This window comes from Dendrobates tinctorius, unplaced genomic scaffold, assembly GCF_039654945.1.
Source record: "Dendrobates tinctorius isolate UK_male_01 unplaced genomic scaffold, ASM3965494v1 ptg000059l, whole genome shotgun sequence".
Lineage (NCBI taxonomy): Eukaryota > Metazoa > Chordata > Amphibia > Anura > Dendrobatidae > Dendrobates > Dendrobates tinctorius.
The window spans coordinates 19403778-19414071 of NW_027361727.1; positions in this window are offsets into that span (position 1 = coordinate 19403778).

The following is a 10294-nucleotide window of genomic DNA, read 5'->3' on the forward strand; positions in this document are numbered from 1 at the left end:
GGTGTTTCCCTGTTTATGCCTTTCCTTTATGTGTGTTTCAGTGCAGTGGTGGGATTAGTCTCTGCACTGGCCATTTCACTAGAAAGGGGTAGGTGCAGGGCGAGCTAGGGTTTAAAGGTATCCTGAGCGGTGCCCGGTGTGGAACCGGCCTAGGGATCGGTAGGAGTGTAGAGACACTGACTCAGGGGAGTGCAGGAGGTCTCCACGTCCCCGTTCCCTATCGCAGGGCCCACCATTGTAATTGTTTCCCTGGTGTTTCCCCTTATTATTTAAATTCGCCCTGCTGGAGGCGGTGTATCCAGTTTCACGTGTATTTCTGAAATTCGCCTGCTGGAGGCGGTGTGTCTGGCTGCACGTCTTATTATTTAAATTCGCCCTACTGGAGGCGGTGTATCCAGGGTCGCGTGTGTCATATAAATTCGCCCTGCTGGAGGCGGTGTATCCAGTTTCACGTGTATTTCTGAAATTCGCCTGCTGGAGGCGGTGTGTCCGGCTGCAGTCTTATTATTTAAATTCGCCCTACTGGAGGCGGTGTATCCAGGGTCGCGTGTGTCATATAAATTCGCCCTGCTGGAGGCGGTGTGTCCAATCACACGTTGACCATTACACTAGAAATGGCGCTGATCATGTCAGCCTTACATTATCAGTGCAGTTACCGAGGTTAGAAAGACAGAAGGATCTCTGCTGATATGTAGGATAGACACCCTGACGTATATCTCATCTAAACACTGTGTGTGTGTATATAGCATAGACACTGTGAGTATATAGTATAGAGATTGTGTGTTTATCTAGCATAGACACTGCGTGTGTATATACAGTGGGATAGACACTGTGTGTATATAGCATATATACTGTGTTTGTGTATATAGCAGGCACTGTGTGTGTATATAGCATAGACACTGTGAGTATATTGCATAAAAATATTCATCATATCTGGGATGTTATGATTGAGTCACCGTAGGAGGCAAAAACAGAAATGCTAGCTAAGTCCAGAAAACCTGAGAAGTTGGCAACTATCAGATTGCAGACCCCTGAACCTATCAACACAACTAGCAGTAGCCGTGGGGGGTTCCTACGATGACCTAGACCCCTCGATCACAGCCGGAGAGATACATAGGCCTAAAGAAGGAAAGGGGAAATCTAACTGCCCCAGAGCAGACCCCAAAGCAATAGGCAGCCCCCCACATATAATGACGGTGAAGCAAGATGAAAACACTTACACAGACAGAAAGACAGGCTGAGCAAAGAGGGGCCCAAAAACTACCTAGATAGGAACGGATAGGAAGGCTGCTGTCTGCAATCTGCCAAAACCCTATCAGAGACAAAAGCCAACAAGCTGATATAAAAATGGCCCTGAAGCAACTAAGCTTCAAAAACTAAATCAGCACTCAGGTACTTTCAGAAGACAGAGCTAACGGAACACTGCACACTCCAGCAGGGAGTGGCAGAATCCAAAAAGCAAGAAAAACCAAAACAAAACTTAAATGCAAAAAGGCAAAACAGAAAACTTAGCTTTAGGAGAGCAGGAATCAGACTGGTGTCCAAGAGTCCACAGAGAAATCACCCGCAGGGCAGAAAGGGCGTAGGCTGCCTTAAATCCAGTCAGTGACTCCACTCAGCCAATCGTCTTCATTAGTCCCAGGTGCCTGATAATCAGGCTCACTACCTTCCTTCACTAGAACAGGGAGTTCACCAGGCCTCAGTGACGGAGGGGAAAATGAACTCACAACAGTACCCCCCCCTTGAGGAGGGGTCACCGAACCCTCAACAACGCTACCAGGGCGATCAGGGTGAGCCCGATGAAAGGCACGCACCAATCTTTTGGCATGAATATCAGAGCCAGAGACCCAGGAATTATCCTCCTGACCATAACCCTTCCACTTAACCAAATACTGGAGTCTCCGTCTAGCCAGACGGGAATCCAGAATTTTCTCTACCTCATATTCCAAGTTACCTTCAACCAATACAGGGTCCGGAGGTGCCACCTCAGGCACAACTGGCTCAACAAACCTCTTCAACAAGGACTTATGGAACACATTATGGATCTTAAATGTGACAGGAAGAGCCAAACGAAAAGAGACCGGATTAATAATCTCCAAAATCTTGTAAGGTCCAATAAATCTAGGCTTAAACTTAGGAGAAGCCACCTTCATAGCAATATTTTTTGATGATAACCACACCATATCACCAATCTTAAACTGGGGACCAATGGTCCTATGTCGATTGGAAAACCGCTGGGCCTTTTCCTGGGAGAGAGATAACTTATCCACCACTTGGTCCCAGATCTGGTGCATTCTCTCCACCACAGTGTCAACACCTGGGCAGGCAGAGGGCTCCACCTGCCCTGAAGAAAATCGAGGATGAAACCCAAAGTTACAAAAAAAAGGTGACATCAAAGTGGCAGAACTAGCTCTATTATTTAAAGCAAATTCGGCCAAGGGCAAAAATGAAACCCAATCATCCTGATCAGCGGAAATAAAACATCTCAAATACGACTCCAAGGTCTGGTTTGTTCTCTCTGTCTGCCCATTGGTCTGAGGGTGAAAAGCAGAGGAGAAGGACAACTGAATTCCCAACTTGGAACAGAACGTTCTCCAAAATTTAGACACAAATTGAACTCCTCTGTCAGATACAATGTTCTCAGGAATCCCGTGCAAGCGAACCACCTGTTGCAAAAACAGGGGCACCAACTCAGAGGAAGATGGCAACTTAGGGAGTGGTACAAGATGAACCATCTTAGAGAACCTATCACAAATCACCCAAATAACAGTCATTCTTTGAGAGACCGGCATATCAGAGATGAAATCCATTGAAATATGGGTCCATGGCCTCCTGGGGACCGGCAAAGGCATCAACAACCCACTAGAGTGAGAACAAGATTTAGACCGGGAGCAAGTCCCACAGGACTGCACAAAATTCCTGACATCATGAGACAAGGTGGGCCACCAAAAAGAACGACTCACCAGATCTCTAGTACCAAAAATACCCGGATGACCAGCCAATGCAGAGCAATGAACTTCAGACATCACTCTCTTCTTCCACTGGTCAGGGACATACAACTTTCCACTGGGACAACGCTCAGGTTTGTCCTCCTGGAACTCTTGCAGAGCAAGTCTCAAATCGGGCGAGATGGCAGAAAGAACTACCCCTTCGCCTAAGATGGTAGCAGGCTTGGTCACCACAGGAGAATCAGCAAAGAAACTCCTAGAGAGGGCGTCAGCCTTGACATTCTTAGTTCCAGGAAGGAAAGAGACCACAAAATCAAAACGTGTAAAAAACAAGGCCCACCTAGCCTGTCTGGGGTTCAAGCATTTAGTCGACTCTAGGTAAATCAAATTTTTGTGGTCAGTGAGGACCACAACTTGATGTTTGGCTCCCTCCAACCAATGTCTCCACTCCTCAAATGCCCATTTCATGGCCAACAGTTCCCGATTCCCCATATCATAGTTACGTTCAGATGAAGAGAACTTTCGGGAAAAGAAAGCACAGGGATTCATTTTAGATGTTACCGGATCCTTTTGGGACAACACTGCTCCTGCACCAATCTCAGAAGCATCCACCTCTACCTGAAACGGGAGTGAGACATCAGGTTGCCGCAGAACCGGGGCGGAGGTAAATCTACGCTTCAGCTCCTGAAAGGAAGCAACCGCCTCCGGAGACCAATTCAACACATCTGCACCCTTCCTGGTCAGGTCAGTCAATGGTTTGGCAATACTAGAAAATTTTGCTATAAATTTCCGATAAAAATTAGCAAAACCCAAAAACTTCTGGAGGGCCTTCAAAGAAGTGGGCTGAACCCAATCATAAATGGCCTGTACCTTGGCCGGGTCCATTTCAATAGTTGACGGAGACAAAATAAATCCCAAAAAAGAAATCCTCTGTACTCCAAAAAGGCATTTTGATCCTTTGACGTACAGAGAATTCTCTCTCAAGATCCGGAACACAGTCCGAATATGTTCCACATGAGCATCCCAATCCTTGGAGAAGATCAAAATATCGTCCAGATAGATAATCAAAAATTTATCGACAAAGTCTCGGAAAATATCGTTCATGAAGCACTGGAAGACAGAAGGGGCATTAGTGAGCCCAAAAGGCATCACCAGGTACTCAAAATGTCCCTCCAGGGTATTAAACGCCGTTTTCCATTCATCCCCCTGCTTAATGCGGATAAGATTATACGCCCCCCTGAGGTCAAGCTTGGTAAACCAGCAAGCACCTCTGACTCTAGAGAATAGATCCGAAATCAGGGGTAACGGATACTGATATTTAATAGTAATTTTATTGAGGGCACGATAATCAATACAAGGCCTTAAAGAACCATCCTTCTTGGCCACAAAAAAAAACCGGCACCTAAGGGTGAAGAGGATGGTCTAATATGACCCTTCTCCAACGGCTTCTTAATATAGGACCGCATAGCCTCATGCTCGGGTACAGATAAATTGAAGAGCCGACCCTTAGGAAATTTACACCCCGGGCTTAGTTCAATTGCACAGTCATAACTCCTATGAGGAGGCAAGGACGCAGACTCATTCTCACTAAATACATCATAGAAGTCCGCCAAATAGTCAGGAACCTCATGCGACTGAGGAGAGGTGGAAAAAAACGGAGCCTCACTAAAGGTACACCGGCAACCCCAACTCACCACAGACACAGACTTCCAATCCAAAACTGGATTATGAATCTGTAACCAGGGAAACCCCAGAACAACGGCATCATGCAGACCATGCAACACCAAAAATGTGCAATTTTCTTGGTGGTCTGGGGCGACCTGCATGACCAACTGGGTCCAAAACTGAGGTTTATTTTTAGCCAGAGGGGTAGCATCAATCCCCCTCAAAGGGATAGGCGTCTGCAGAGGTGTCAACGGAAATCCACAACGTTTAGCAAAATCCAAGTCCATTAGGTTTAGCGCTGCTCCCGAATCCACAAAAGCCTTGGCGGAAAATGTGGACAGGGAACAGATCAGAGTAATCACCAAAAGAAACTTAGGCTGAACCCCACCAACAGAAAACGTGTGTGCAAAGCGTTTCTCACGTTTAGGACAAACAGAAATAATATGTGAGGCATCTCCACAGAAAAAACACAGCTTATTGCGCCTTCTGAATTCCTGACGTTGCGCCTTCGACAAAACTCTATCACATTGCATAGGTTCAGACGTCTGTTCAACCGGTGGCAACACCTCTCGTGTAATCCTGCGTTCACGTAAACGCCGATCAACCTGAATGGCTAAAGACATCGAATCGTCCAGACCAGAGGGAACAGGAAATCCCACCATAGTATCTTTTACGGCTTCTGACAAACCCTTCCGAAAGAGAGCAGCCAAGGCACTATCATTCCAGGTAGTAAGGACCGCCCACTTTCGGAACTTTTGACAGTACAACTCTGCAGATTCTCGACCCTGGTTCAATGCTAACAGGGTCTTTTCAGCCTGATCAATAGCATTAGGTTCGTCGTACAGCAACCCCAAGGCTTGAAAAAATGCGTTCACATTAGTCAGAATAGGGTCATCTGGTTTCAAAGAAAACGCCCAATCCTGGGGATCGCCGTGCAGCAAAGAGATGACAATTTTAACCTGCTGCGCGGGGCTCCCTGACGAGTTAGGCTTCAAAGCAAAAAATAATTTACAATTATTTTTGAAACTCAAAAATTTAGATCGATCCCAAAAAATACATCAGGTGTGGGGATCTTTGGTTCAACAGCATGTGAACGAGCAAGATAGGCGGAAATTCCTCGCACTTCAGCAGCGAGCTGCTCCACACGATCAGACACTTGCTTTATCTCCATTGAGAGAAAAAAAAATTCCCCCTACGGCCTCAGAGATATAGAGGAAAGAATATACACACTCTCTTTTTTTTTTTTTTAAACACAATTCTTTCCTGCTATTGAGTACCCCAGGATCTGCGGTTTGGCGGGTGATTCTGTTATGATTGAGTCACCGTAGGAGGCAAAATCAGAAATGCTAGCTAAGTCCAGAAAACCTGAGAAGTTGGCAACTATCAGATTGCAGACCCCTGAACCTATCAACACAACTAGCAGTAGCCGTGGGGGGTTCCTACGATGACCTAGACCCCTCGATCACAGCCGGAGAGATACATAGGCCTAAAGAAGGAAAGGGGAAATCTAACTGCCCCAGAGCAGACCCCAAAGCAATAGGCAGCCCCCCACATATAATGATGGTGAAGCAAGATGAAAACACTTACACAGACAGAAAGACAGGCTGAGCAAAGAGGGGCCCAAAAACTACCTAGATAGGAACGGATAGGAAGGCTGCTGTCTGCAATCTGCCAAAACCCTATCAGAGACAAAAGCCAACAAGCTGATATAAAAATGGCCCTGAAGCAACTAAGCTTCAAAAACTAAATCAGCACTCAGGTACTTTCAGAAGACAGAGCTAACGGAACACTGCACACTCCAGCAGGGAGTGACAGAATCCAAAAAGCAAGAAAAACCAAAACAAAACTTAAATGCAAAAAGACAAAACAGAAAACTTAGCTTTAGGAGAGCAGGAATCAGACTGGTGTCCAAGAGTCCACAGAGAAATCACCCGCAGGGCAGAAAGGGCGTAGGCTGCCTTAAATCCAGTCAGTGACTCCACTCAGCCAATCGTCTTCATTAGTCCCAGGTGCCTAATAATCAGGCTCACTACCTTCCTTCACTAGAACAGGGAGTTCACCAGGCCTCAGTGACGGAGGGGAAAATGAACTCACAACACTAGGATGTCATTGGGCGGTAATTGCACAGGAGCTGCCAGCATCGGATCTTGATGATTTGCCCATGTGCATTCAGCAGTGGAACGTTCCTCAGACGACCACTAATAACCTCACCGGTTTGCATGTGGCACTCATACTCCATCGTGAATAAATTAAGATGTTTTGAAAATTGTGTTTATATCTTTTCATCATTTGCAGATCAGTAGCATGTCTATTCATCCTGCGATTTCCATATTTCCACAACTTTTCCTTCTTGTTGTTGCGATGTCACTGTTGAGGGGTGTATTTTGGAGAAGTTAAACAGCTCATTTTATAGAAGTTTTTTTTTCTACATCACAGATTCCTATTAGTATGTGACTGGTACTGACCTCTCACATCGTCTACTGAAATCCTGTATGTATATATAGTGCCGCGTATTGTGGCACATTGCCGATTCGTAATTTGTATTGTTTATTGAAAGATAATCCCTGTATTAATGTAAGTGAAGTTGTATAGAGGTTATTTCTGCTACTCATCCAATGGTGACCGCTACATCTGCTATATTAGCACAAGGCTCTTTCTGTCACACTTCCTAAGAGCGTATTCCATATTAATGAGGGAAATATGTGCTGATGGCGTAGGTATCGATGCCCAGATCGTGTTCCCTTTCTACTGCAACTGAACAAATGCATACACAATGCAGAGTTTACCGATAATTTATTCTGTGGATTGAAAACGCCAAAAAAGGAAACAATATAAACATTTCCATGATTTGCAAATACAGAAAACATTCTATCCTATCTATCTGTCTATCTGTCTATCTATCTATCTATCTATCTATCTTTCTAATTCCAAAAGAAGAAGGCATCTATCTATCTATTTATCTATCTACCTAACTACCTAATTCCAAAAGAAGAAGGCAGCACACCATTTTGGCAAAAATAGAAAATTGTGTTTTAATAGCCCATCGGGGTTGTAGTGCAGCGGTGTTAACACAGTGCAGTAATGAGGCAGTGACTCAGGAAAGTTCAAAGCACACGTATTTAGAGTCCAAACCTCACAAAATGAACAGCAAACGGTATCCTCCGGAACGCATCCGGGGCATCCCAACAGTCCATAGCCATGACCGGTTGCCGAGGGCTACTGCACCACCGTGTCACGCTGAGGGATGCCAGGCCCTTTGGCTCCACTTGGCTCCATGTTACTTCACACAGGCTGAAGCTTGTAGAGCCACCTGCTCTGCAGTTTGCAAACCAAGACTGACACACCCAACCCTTTGCTCCAGGGTTTTTTAAATGGAACCTGTGGCCATGAGAGAGAGCGAACTGCCCCACTTCTATCCTGTAGTTCGCTCCAAAAATAAAAGCCCATGCCGGGTTTCCTTAAATCTGCCTTGGGCAAATAGCTCCAAGACAACAGTGTCACTTTGTCCCATTGTCTATGTCACCTAACTCCCGAATCCTAAGTTAACTAGTTATCAAACACATTGGATATCAGTATGGTGTTCCTGAGAATATCGTTTCTGATCAAGGTACTCGGTTCATTTCCAAATTCTGGAAGGCTTTCTGTAATAAGATCAATATTGAGTTCTGAATACCACCCAGAGACTTTTCAATAAATATATATAAATTTAGATAAGAAAAATTGATCGTACACATGAAATGACTGTTGGTCGAGGCATTGTTTGGCCGACAGCCATCTCAGTCGACACTCCTATACACAGGAGCACTTGTTGGGCCGGCCGAGCGCGCCGATGTTCTCTATGAGAAAGCAGCCGACTGACACATTGGTGAGAACAGTGCGATTGGCGGTCCCAAATCTGACATACATTCACAATCTGAATTTCTCCTGACCATCATTAGACCGTCGGGTGAATGACGATATCGGCGGGTTCTTTGAGATTGAGATTATACAGTTATTGCTACTTTTAATGCAAATACATCTTAATAACCTGACTTGAGTTTGTGCTTATGTAAGAACAACAATGGCCCGTCATTTCATGTGTCTAAGCTTATTATGTAGGGTATAGCTTGTTACAAATCAATCTCGTGTTCTTATACATATCAGCATAATTAGTCTACATAGCACATCCGCTCATTCACATAAAGAGCTTTTAACAATAAATGTCTTCTGTAGTCATAGTGGAGACCACCATTATGCCATCACTAATATGTTATTGTGATTAAAACATATTCATCTTTGACTCCTTGCATAAGACTCAGCTCTCACAGCATATGAATCGCACCAAAGGTCGTTACTTGATGGGCCTATTTTTCACAATGATGCTGAATATAAGCGGAATGAAACAAATCACATATTCGCAGTAAAGTAACCCCTCTGGTTCCATTGTACAGATTTATGTGTTTATGCTGGAGCATAGCGGTTCTGCCATCTGAGCACAGCCCCATTGCTTGGATCTGCAGAATATGTAAGCTAGAGGAAAGATATAAAAATAAAGTTATGTCTAAAAGTGAAATAACAGGAGGAAGAAATCCAGGTGACCGGTGCTCCCAAAGGCTAAAAATTGATCAGCGCTCCAAAAGGCGGAACTGATGAAAATCAAAATAAAGATGTATTTAAAATCACAAGGCGTTTCGACTGCACTGTGCACTAGACACCTGAAGAAAGCTGGGTATAGCTGAAACGCGTTGTGTTTTTTTAATAAAGTTTTATTTTTTATCAATTCCAGTGAATGATCCAATTTTTGCCTTTGGCTCTGTTGCAACTCTCCTTCGAAGACTACTCCACAGTAGTCAGGTCCGATGCACCCATCTGTATTTGTTCCCGAGGTATATGGGGTTGTGCCCTACCGGCACAACCCCGGCAAGTGAGAGGCTTTAATTGTAATGGTCACACCTATACTCACTTATTACGCTTATAAAAGTAAAAGTGTTACTCCCGCTCCTGCTTTTTCCATATAGTATATAAAAGTGAAATATATAATCTAAACAGAGTCGTAGTTATTTCTTCATCCAGAACAAAGAGTCATATTGTTCTTCAAGCCATTAGTTACACAGAGCTGTAGTTATGAATTGAAAAAAGGGTGTAAGTATACAACAATAGAAAAGACAATAAAAATAGCAATTTATACGTAAAATAAATAATAAAAGCCTTAAAACAGACATAATGTTACAGAAGGAGCGGTGGCCCTACCTTGAGAGTTTGTATTCCGCACAGGAGGTGACGGTTAAAGTTTCTCATTAGGTAGTGTAGTAGCAACAGGGGAATTGTAGGTTGGAGACTTTTATTACAAGGAATTATTCTGAGAGACTACCAATGTCAGATTTGCTGGGGTCCGGCACCCAGCACCCCCACTAATCATTTGTTATCGATGTTGGTGTCCGTCGGACAAAAATACTCACTTGCGGAGCTTGCCGTCTTCAAATAGTGGCTGCTGTAGGGTACTACTACGATCGGCCTCCTATTGATTTGAATAGGAGGCAGATGTGTAGTACCCTGAGGTCATTACAAATAGATGGAGCAGCACTTCCGGCCAGCAGTTGTCAACACCAATAACAGCTGATTAGCCAGGGGGGTGCTGGGTGTCGGACCATGGACGATCAGACATTGATGACCTATCCTAAGGATAAAGAAAGTATAATTAT